We start from the raw sequence: 11,826 nt of genomic DNA on the forward strand, positions 1-11,826 counted from the left end.
CCCCCCCCCCCCCCCCCCCCCCCCCCGCCCAACACACACACACCACCTCGTAGTGGTAAAAGAATCTGCATCCAATTTCCTCACCAGCGGCTCAAGCTTGGGGGAGTCCTTGGAGCTGAAAATGCAGAGCCCATTCAGTTCCTTGAACTAAGCTGTTTGGAAGCGTCGCTGCTCTTTGTGGGTTTCCCACTTGGGGGCAGCCTCGTCCTTTGCTCCTGTTCCTTCCGCACAACAGGGTCCCACGTGTTTATTCCAGTTTATTTCTGCTGCAGACTCGTTAATATAAACTGTTCTAGAAAGCGGAGTTTGGATGCAGAGAGAAATGTCTCCTTAGGAGAAATGGGGCAGTAGCAGAGCCTAGGGCTCGAAATGTGTGAAGCTCTTCAGTTGCTGGGTTTTTTTTTTCTTTCTTTCTTTCTTTTTTTTATTCTTATGTTAATCCCCATACATTACATCATTAGTTTTAGATGAAGTGTTCCATGATTCATTGTTTGTGCATAACACCCAGTGCTCCATGCAGAATGTGCCCTCCTCAATACCCACCACCAGGCTAACCCCTCCTCCCACCCCCCTCCCCTCTAGAACCCTGTTTGTTTTTCAGAGTCCATCGTCTCTCATGGTTTGTCTACCCCTCCGATTTCCCCCGCTTCATTCTTCCCCTCCCGCTACCTTCTTCTTCTTCTTTTTTTTTTTTTCTTAACATATATTGCATTATTTGTTTCAGAGGTACAGATCTGAGATTCAACAGTCTTGCACAATTCACAGCGCTTACCAGAGCACATACCCTCCCCAGTGTCTATCACCCAGTCACCCCATCCCTCCCACCCCACCCCCCACTCCAGCAACCCTCAGTTTGTTTCCTGAGATTAAGAATTCCTTATATCAGTGAGATCATATGATACATGTCTTTCTCTGTTTGACTTATTTCACGCAACATAATACCCTCCAGTTCCATCCACGTCATTGCAAATGGCAAGATCTCATTCCTTTTGATGGCTGCATAATATTCCATTGTATATATATACCACATCTTCTTTATCCATTCATTTCAGTTGCTGGTTTACATGTAGGGTTCAGAACGAAGAATCTACGCTTATAAAGCAATGTTCTCGTTGAAAATAATGCACGTAGCCTGGACGACAGATTTCTCAACTCCTTGAGCCCTTTTATTGGACAATCGAATGGGACCTCAGGAGTGATGCAGCCAGCCCAGGGCCTGGACTCTGGGCAACCATGGGCCTCACCTGCCCGCTTTCAGGAAGCGGCATGGTGGTGAAATGGGAGAAGGGCTTGCTTCTGCACAAACGGGGATCCGCATAGTATAATCCTCCCTGAGGCCAAAAACGGGACCTGTAATATTTGCAGAAGTCTGGGGAGGCTCAGCTCAATAGAGTGGGATAATCTATTGGCCTCTCGTAGCCTGTGCATTACCATACCATAACCTGTTTATGGATCTGACTTCTGTGTTCTGTGCGTCGCATATAAAGGCAGATTGTTCTAAATTAGCTTAGAATGTACTTCCTCCAATTCAGACTTCCAAATCAGAACTATTGGTAAATGAGTGCGAGGGGGCTGGGATGATTAAGGCCAACTGGGAAGACCACGAACGTCCCTTGGGATAATAAAAGGAAAGGGGCTTTCCTGCTCTAGTGTATTATGGTTTCTCAAGATAAAGCTACAACAATGCAGCATTTCTTATTTCCCATGGTACCTTTTTTCTAAGAGTGACTTGCAGAGCAACTGTGCTTGCAGAACACGCTTTGGGAAACACAACTAGGGGAACTGTGTGACCTCCCCACAAAGTTTGTGTAAGGTGTGATGGTAAAGAGCTGTTGGACACTTCCGATTTTTCAGCATGGCAATGGCAAAATAGATTAGGGCTGCCTTCCAGGAGAGAGATGGGAGCAGTCATTTGAAAGAGAGGGAATAAAGAATTAAATTGCTGGGGGACACACTAATGGGTATGTTTCAGGCGCCTGATATTTTTTATTCCTTGCAACCACTCTCTGAGATATCAGTCTATCCCCATTTTAGAGACAAACTGACACTCACAAGTTACTCCAAAACTGTATCCAACCTCAAATAGGCAGGAAGTGATAGGGCTGATATTCGGAGTCAGATCTTCCTTAGTACATGGCAGAACCCAGCCTAGCACCATGGGAGCCCGCCAGACTTGAGCGGAACAACGGGTTTTATTTCCATGGTCAGCTGAGTAATTAATGGTGAAAAGTAGGAGCAGAGAGCAGTCAGCTCTCAAATAGCCCCCAATGTCAACTTTTGATGGGGGGCAGGAGGTAATTCTTCTTCAAAATATATATGGTTAGGAAAAATTAGAAAATTTGCTGGAATAACATCAAAACAGTGACTTCATGACTAACAGAATTTCCATAGAGTCAGAGTGGAGAGTCAAGTTTGACTGAATTTCTTGGTTTCATTGAGTGGGAGAAGGTAATGCCATTAGGCTTAGCAATGGAAGAACCAGGATTTTTTATTATAAATTTTTGTTTTGCTTTTTCAAAATTTATTTATTTTTAGGGAGGGACAGGGAGATAGAGAATGCACAGGGGGTGGGGAGGGGCAGAGGGGAAGGAGAGAGAGAATCCCAAGCCAATTCCTAGCCCCCAGCATGGAGCCTGGCTTGATCTCAGGACCTATGAGATTAAGACCCAAGTGGAAATCAAGAGTCCGACGTTTAACCGACTGAGCCACCCAGGCGCCCCTTGTTTCGCTTTTTCAATCTTGTTTTGGTGGAAAGAGAATAAGTTAGCCTTGGCTAGAATGAACCCAAACCCAAAGAACCTGTGGGATATTTAGGTGGACCAAACACAGGTGTGAAATTGGATCCTGATTCTGGATTATACTAATTTGGATCCCAGATGCTACTGAAAATTATTGGCCCAATAGTATCAGCTGCAGAGAAAATGTTTGGGGGAGGGGACAGACATGTTTCAGGATACCTGAGGAAAGAGAGATTTTGAAGGTGACACAGATGGGCCTTTGAACTTTTTCTCCGTTTCCGATCTTTTCTGCCATGCTCTACACAGACGCAAAGCAAAAGCTATTTTATCTGCAAAATAGAGAATCTACATGGCAGAAATACAGAGGGATCTCTTCATGCAAAGGCTCAGTTTCTGGAAAGCATTATGACTTTTTAGAAGCCTAAGAAATTTGTCTCATGTTTCAGGTTCACAGTCAAAGAAAGTCTGAATCCCTGAAGTGAATGAATCAGTTAAAAATAACATAAAAGTCTGTCCGTTGAGCCTGCTCTTAAATGTTTGCCATCCTGTGTGTTCCTGCAGGGCTCCTATGGAAGGTCTATTTAAGCACAACAGAGATGCTTTCTGGAGCTCGGGAGGCTGCCAGGTCAGCTGGTATGGCGTTCCTGCTGGAGGGCTCCTATCCTCAGGCTCATCCCAAATGTCTTTCAGTCCGCAGAGTTAACCAGACTCAAAGCACACATGTCCGGGGAGAGAGCGCGAGTTAGCCAGCAGTCCATGTCACTGTGTGAAACCGAGTAAGAAGTGCAGCTGAAACAGGAGGATCAAAGATCAGAAGCTGGCCAAGGCTCACACACTCCACGGCTGAAAGAAAGGGCCCGGGGCTTGCTGCTTTCATGTGTGCTTACGATGATTAACTAGCACGTATCAGAAAAGACCTGTCAACTCTTAGGCTTCAATAACTCTTTGATAACACGCAGGATCCCATGTTCAAAAAAAAGTTTATTCCCAAAGTCATTTGTATGTCAGCTGTTTGAACCTGAAAATGCTTGATTCTCAGGACGGGTCCTCTAAATTCTTTACCCTTGTAGGCATTCATTCATTCTGTGGTCACCAGCAGATATTTAATAAGCTCCTACTATGTGCCCAGTAGAGTGTGCAACCTATAGCAGTGAACAAGCAGACAAAAATTCTAGCTATCATGGAGCTTATATTCTCTATGGGAGGGGACAGACAATAAATAAATAAGAAATATATAAGAAAAGCATGTTGTATATGAAATGGTGACCAATACAAAAGAGAAAAGGCAAGCGGGGATGGGGATAAGAAGTGTTAGGGCATGTGGCCTCATTGAAAAGGGGACCTTCAAGCATGGACCTCAGCAATTGGAGAAGTTAATTGTGCAGTATGTGGAGGATTGGTATCCAGGGCTGAGGGGAAAGCAAGTGCAAAGGCCCTGTGGTGCATGTGAGGTGCACGTGGAGCATGATGGCATGTTTGAAGAGCAGAAAGAAGGCAGTGTGGCTGGAGAGGACTGAGCAGGTAGGAGAGTGATAGGAGGTGAGGTCAGAGAAGCAGTAGGGAGCCCGGCTTTACAGAGCCTTGTATTCCTTAGACTTTTTCTCTGAGATATGAGGCTGTTGGAGGGTTTTGAGAAGAAGAATGGTATGATCTGACTTTTTAAAATATTGAGATATAATTCACATACCATTAAATTCACCCATTCAAAGTATACAGTTCAGTGGTTTTAGTCTATTCAGAGTTGGGCAACCCTCAGCACTATATAATTACAAAACATTTTCATCCAACCAAAAGAAGCTCTGTACCTATTAGCAGTCACTCCCCATCCTCCCCTCCCCCAAGTCCCTAGAAGTGACTAAGCTGTTTTCATCTCTATGAATTTGCCAATTCTGGACATCTCACAAAATTAAATCATGTAATGTATGGACTCTTGTGTCTGGTTTTTCTTTCACTTGGCATATTTTCAGGATTCATTCACAGTGTACCATGCATCAGTACCTTAGTCTTTTTTGTATCTGAATGATGTGACTTTATATGGCTATACCACGTCTGTTTCTTCATTCCTCAGTTGATGAACATTTGAGTACTTTCCACTTTAGAGCTATTACAAATAATACTATTATAAATACTCATGTGCAGATGTATAGATTTTTTATGTGTGAACATGTTTTTAATTCTCTTGGGCATGGACCTAGGAGTGCAATTGCTGGGTTATATGGTAACTGTATGTTTAACTTTTTGAGGAACTTGCCAAACTTTTTCAGAGCAGTGTACTTCAGCAATGCATATTCTCGCCTGTTTTTTTTTTTTTAATAGCCATCCTAGTAGGTGTGAGGTGGTATTGCATTTTGTTTTTGATTTTCATTTCCTAGAGACTAATGATGCTGAGCATCTTTTCATGTGCTTATTAGATATTTGTACTTCTTCTTTGGAAAAATATTCGTATCTGTTAACCTAAAATCGGGTTATTTGTGTTTTTATTGTTGAGATAAAACGCTTCTTCATATATTTTAGATTCTAGATTATCACTTGTATGATTTGAAAATATTTTCTCCCATTCTATGGATTGTCTCTTTTACTTTCCGGATGGTGTCCTTTGAAGCATAAAAGTGTTTAATTTTGATGAGTTCCAATTTATCCATTTTTTATTTTGTTGGTAATGCATTTAGTGTTATATTTAAAAACCAATGCCTAATTCAAGGTCACTAAGGTTTATGCCTATGTTTTCTTTTTAGAGTTTTATGGTTTTGGCTCTTATATCTAGGTCTTTGATCCATTTTGAGTTATTTTTAATTTTTTTTTTTTTTTTTACATGCTGTGAGGAATGGGTCCAACTTCATTATTTTGTATGTGGACATCCAGTGGTCCTAGAACCATTTGTCAAAGACTGTTCTTTTCCCCTTTGAATTGTCTGGGTACGCTTTTTGAAAATCTGTTGCCCATAAATGTATGGGTTTACCTCTGGAGCCTCGATTATATTCCGTAGATCAAACTGTCTTTATGCCAGTGCACACTGTCTTGATTACTGTAGCTTTTTATATTAAGTTTTGAAATCCGGAAGTGTGAGAATCCAACTTTGTTCTTTGTTTTGAAGATTGTTTTGGCCATTCTGAGTCACTTGCATTTTCATATGAAATTTTAGGAACACTTGCCAATTTCTGCAAAACAGGCAGCTGAGATTTTGATAGAGGTTGCCTTGAATACGGAAATCAATTTGGGGAGTATTGCCATCTTAATACTAAATCTTCTAATCCAAGAATATGCGATGTCTTTCCATTTACTTAGGTCTTAGTTAATTTCTTTCAATGATGTTTTGTTATTTACAGCATACAGACTTGACTTCTTTTGTTAAATTTATTACTGGGTATTTTACTCTTGTGTATTGTAGGTGGAACTGTTTTCTTGATTTCATTTTTGGATTGTTCATTGCTGGTATGTAGAAATACAATAAATTTTTTGTATATTGAGCCTGTATCCTATAACCTTGTTGAACTCATTTATTAGCTCTAATAGTTTTTTATGTATTTGGTAGGATTTTCTGTATACAAGGTCACATCATATGGAAATGGAGATAATTTTAATTCTTTCTTTCCAGTTTATATGCCTATTATTTTATTTCCTTGCTCAGTTGCCCTGGCTAGACCCTCCAGTACAATGTTGAATAGAAATGGCAGGAGAGAAGACATTCTTGTTTCTGATCTTTGGGGGGAAATCTTTCAGTTTTTGCTGATTCAGTATGAAGTTAACTGTGGGTTTTTCTTAGAAGTTCTTGACAAAGCTAAGAAGAAATTATTTTCCTAGTGGTTGTGTGTTTCTGTCATAAAAAGATGTTGCATTTTGTCAGATGCTTTATTAAAATGATAACATGATTTTTTCATCCTGTATTTTGTTAATATGTTGTATTACATTGAGTTTTTTCATATGTTAAATCAACATTGCATTCCTGGGATCAATCCTACTTGGTCACAGTGTATAACCCCTACTTTATGTTGCTGGAGTCCGTTTATTTATATTTCATTGAGGATTTGTGCATCTATATTCCTAGGTGATATTGATCTATAGTTTTCTTGTGATATCTTTATCTGTTTTTATATCAGGGTAATGAGTTGAGAAGTGTGCCTCCCTCAGACATTTTTTGCAAGAGTTTTTAAGGATTGGTGTTAATTCATTTTACTGTTTGAAAGAATTCACCAGTGAAAACATCTGGGCCTGGACTTTTCTTTGGGCGAAGTTTTTGATTACTAATTCAATCTCTTTATTTGTCATAGGCATATTCACATCTTCTGTTTCTTCTTGATTCAGTTTTGGCACTTTGTGTCTTTCTAGAAACTTATCCAGGCCAAAAATCATGTTTTATTGTTTTAAGATAATCTACATTATCTAGTCTGATGGCATATAATTGTTCATAGTGTTCCCTTCTAGTCCTTTTTATGTTTTTAAGGTTAGAAGTAGTTATCTTTCATACCTGATTTTAGTAATTTGAGTTTTTCTGTTTTTTTTATGTATGTATAGCTAAAAAACATCACTTTTGTTTATCTTTTCAAAGAAGCAGGTTTTGGTTTTGTTGGTTTTCTCTATTATCTATCCATTTATTTCTGCTCTAATATTTATTATGTCCTCAATTCTACCTGCTTTGGGTTTAGTTCTACTTTTTCTAGTTTAAGGTGAAAGGTTATTGATTTGAGATCTTTTTAAATATAGGCATTTATAACTCTAAATTTCCCTCTGAGCACTGCTTTTGTTGCATCCATAAGCTTTGATACGTTGTGTTTTTGTTTATAGTCATCCCAATGTTTTTTCTCATTTTTACTCCCCCCGCCTTTTTTAATATAATAAAACCATTGCTAGCATGTTTCAAGTTTCGTATTAGTTGGTTTCATCTATTTATATTTTTCCAGAATTTAAATATTAGTATACATATCTATTATTATGGATCTAATTTTTCAAACTATCTGGAATAATTTAAAGAAGAGCAATGCCTATCCCTCTTTCCACACTGAATAGCACTATAGTAATGGCAAGGTGTGTGTTCACCTGCTCATTCTCTAGGTATCCTATGCCACCATTCATACCAGAATGTAGTTCTACCAGGGACTTGAATGAAGCCGGGGCGGGGGGGGCAATAAATGAATTGGTTTAGGCAATAATCTCATCCTTGACATCCATTGAAAGTAAATTAACAAGATCACAATTTTAAGTAACCTCATCATTTGTTAGCAATCCAAAGAAGAAAGTTGCTGAAATGCCCACCATTTTCTGAATATGGGATGGTGTATGTTTCATAGTCCATTATTAAGCTAACAGAACCTTGACCTTCCTCCCTGAACATGGCGTCCCCTGGGTAATTTGCACTGTTGCTTATTTATCATTGAAGAAGAGCTACAGTAAGAAGTCATGTAAGAAATAACTGATAATTAAGTAGGTCACAAGCAGCTGGCCAAAAATCATGTTTTATTGTTTTAAGAGCACTCCTTACTAGTAATTGATCTGTTAAGATTTTCTCTTCTGTCATGATTCAGTCTTGGTAGGTTGTAGACTTCTAGGAATTTATCTGTTTCTTTTAGGTTGTCCGATATGGTGGTGTATAATTGTTCACATGGATCTCTTTTGGTTCATCCCAATTTGAGAGTCTCTAGGATTCCAGGTTCTGGATGCTTGTTTCCTTCCCCAGGTTAAGAAAGTTTCCAGCCATTATTTCTTCATGTAAGTTTTTGGCCCTTTTCTCTCCCTCTCCTGCTGGGAACCCTGTAATGCAAATGTTTGTCTTTTTCATGTTGTCCTACAAGTTCCTTAGCCTACCTTCACTCTTCTTCATTCTTTTTTCTTTTTCTGCTCTGATTGGGAGATTTCCACTGCTGGCTGCTAGAGTTCGTGGAATTTTTCTTCTGCTTCATCTCCTCTGCTGTCAAACCCCTCTATTGTATTTTTCAGTTCAGTTGTTCTTCATCTCTGTAACTGCTCTTCGGTTCTTTCTTATATTTTTATATCTCTTTGTTGAACTTCTCAGTTCATCCATTCTTCTCCTGAGCTTGGTGAGCATCTTTATGGCCATTATTTTGAATTCTTTATAGGCAAATTATTAGATTTTATCTTTTTCATTTGGGACATAATCCTCTGTTCTTCATTTTCCTTGACTCTGTGTTGGTTTCTATGCATTATATAAAATAGCCACCTTTTCCAGTCTTGAGGGAGTGGCCTTGTGTTGGAGATGAACCTTAGTGTTCAACCCTTGCCTAGCTCTTGGTTGTCTCTCAAAACGTTTTGACTGTCCAAGCAGCGTACTTTATTCTTAGTGGCTCCCAGTAGTTGATGGTGTGCCAAGGCCTGTCAGCGTCCCAAAAGGGAGCATCTCACTCAGCACCTATATTCAGGCTGCTTGGAAGCCAGACCCTCAGGCAGAAACTTTTCAAGTATACAAATATACTTCTTTCAGGGGAAGAATGGGAAATGGGTGTTTCTCTGTGCTCCCTCTGCCCTGAGCCCTGGGGCAATAGCCAGTTAAGAACTGTTTCTTTGCTGCTGTCCCGTTGAATCTGTGAATCCAAGCCCTGCTGGCTCCCAGAGCCAGGCGATCAAAGGGTGCCCCCTGGGTGGCAGCTTCAAAAGCTGTGCCAGCAGACCTGTGCACAAGCTTTTTTCTGGGAGATATGAGCAACCTGGAGTGAGGCAGAGGGAGAGCCTGAAGGCAACACCCACTCTCCCTCAGGCAACAGCTATGCTGATAAACTAATAGGCCTCTTTCACACAAAGACTTGGGTGGCTCAGTTTGCCGCCGCTCTGCTGTGCTCTGGGGTGTAGCTGGTTACAAACTCTCTCTCCATTAGTTATAGTCCCTATGAGACCCATAAACATAAGCCTACAGCTTATGTGTCCATGACCAGCAACTGCAAAAGGCTGCATGATTTCTTTTTTGAAATTATAAGCACCTTGTGATTTCTTCTTTGACCCACTGGTTATTTAAAAGTATGTGTTTCGTTTCCACATAATTGTGACTTTCTCGTATTTCCTTCAATAATTGATTTCTAATTGTGATTGAAGAACAAATTTTGTATAAATTTTGTTGTCTTAAATTTATTGAGACTTGTTTTATGGACTAACATATGATCTGTCCTGGAGGATGATCCACATGTATTTTTTTAGAAAAGTATATTCTGCTGTCATTGGATAGAGGCTTCGCTAAATGTCTGATGGTCTAATTAGTTGATAGTGGTATTCACGTATTTATTTCCTTGTTGATCTGTTAGTGGTTTAGCCGTTATTAAAGGTAGGGATATTGAGGTCCCCAATTACTATCTTTGAATTGCCTATTTCTCTTTCAGATCTGACCGTTTTTCTTCATGTGTTTTGGGGCTTTATTGGTAAATATGTGTCTTTTGTAAATGCTATATCTTCTGATGGATTGAGTCTCTTATCCTTATAAAATGTTGTTTCTATTAACAATTAGTGTAGCCACTGATATCAGACAAGATAGACGAGACAAAACTTGTTAATAGAGGCTGCCAGCAGGAGAGGGAACTGTGTGCACACAGAGGACCGAGAAACAGGCCATGGCTGTGCGGAAGACTAACCCCCATAATGTTTGGCTTTAAAAACCAGAGGGGAGCCCGGGTGGCTCATTTGGTTTGGCATCTGCCTTTGGCTTGCATCGTGATCCCAGGGTCCTGGAATCGAGCCCCATGTCGGGGGTCCTTGCTCATCGGGGAGCCTGCTTCTCCCTCTGCTGCTCCCCCTGCTTGTGCTCTCTTGCTCTGTCAAATAAATAAATAAAATCTTTAAGATACATACATACACACATACCAGAGGCGCTGAATTCCATGAGGTTGGGGCAGAATTCCATGAGTTTGTATAACCAGTGGGACATGGAACTTGGAGCTTTAAAAGTCAGGAAAAGTGACTCAGACACAACAGTAGTGTGTCAGCAACACACATAAGATACTTGCCTGAAGGGTCAGGTTCTGGTAAACAGGGGACACTGTACCTACTTTGTTGAGGGTTTTTATCATGAATGGATGTCAAATGCTTTTTCTGCATCTATTGAGAGGATCATATGGTTCTTATCCTTTCTTTTATTCATGTAGTATGTCATGTTGATTGATTTGTGAATATTGAACCACCCTTGCAACCCAGGAATAAATCCCACTTGATCGTGGTGAATGATTCTTTTAATGTACTGTTAGATTCAGTTTGCTAGTATTTTATTGAGAATTTTTACATCCATGTTCGTCAGGGATATTGGCCTATAGTTTTCTTTTTAGTGGAATCTTTATCAGGTTTTGGTATCGGGGTAAATGCTGGCCTCATAGAATGAATTTGGAATTTTTCCTTCCTTTTCTTTTTTTGGAGGGGGGAATAGTTTGAGAAGAATAGGTATTAATTCTTCTTTAAATGGTGAAACTTGCCTGTGAAGCCATCTGGTCCTGGACTTCTGTTTATTGGAAGATTTTTTATTACGGATTCAGTTTCTTTGCTGGTTATGTGTCTGTTCAAGTTTTCTATTTCTTCCTTTTTCAGTTTTGGTAGTTTATATGTTTCTAGGAATTTATCCATTTCTTCTAGGTTGTCCAATTTGTTGACCTACAGTTTTTCATAATATTCTCTTATAATTATCTGTATTTCTGTTGTGTTGGTTGTTATTTCTCCTCTCTCATTTGTGATTTTGTTTCCTTTCTGTTTTCTTTTTGTTACATCTGGCTAGGGGTTTATCAATTTTATTAGTTTTTTCAAAGAACTAGCTCCTGGTTTCACTGATCTGTTCTATTTTTTTTTTTAAGTTTCTATATCATTTATTTCTACTGTAATCTTTATTTCCTTCCTTAGACTTCAGAAGACTTTTGGCTTCATCTGTTGTTCTTTTTCTAGCTCCTTTAGGTGTAAGATTACTAATCTATTTTCAATTTATTGAAGTGTAGTGGGCATATAATATTAGTTTTGGTTGTACAACAATGATTCAACAGTTAAATACATTATGAAGTGATCACCATGATTAATCAAGCTACTTTCTATCATCATACAAAATAGTTACATATTATTAACTATATCCCCTATACTGTATGATTTTTCCTCATGTTTTATTTATTTTGTAACTGGA

Source organism: Neomonachus schauinslandi, chromosome 13 (assembly GCF_002201575.2).
Source record: "Neomonachus schauinslandi chromosome 13, ASM220157v2, whole genome shotgun sequence".
In the NCBI taxonomy this organism is placed as follows: domain Eukaryota; kingdom Metazoa; phylum Chordata; class Mammalia; order Carnivora; family Phocidae; genus Neomonachus; species Neomonachus schauinslandi.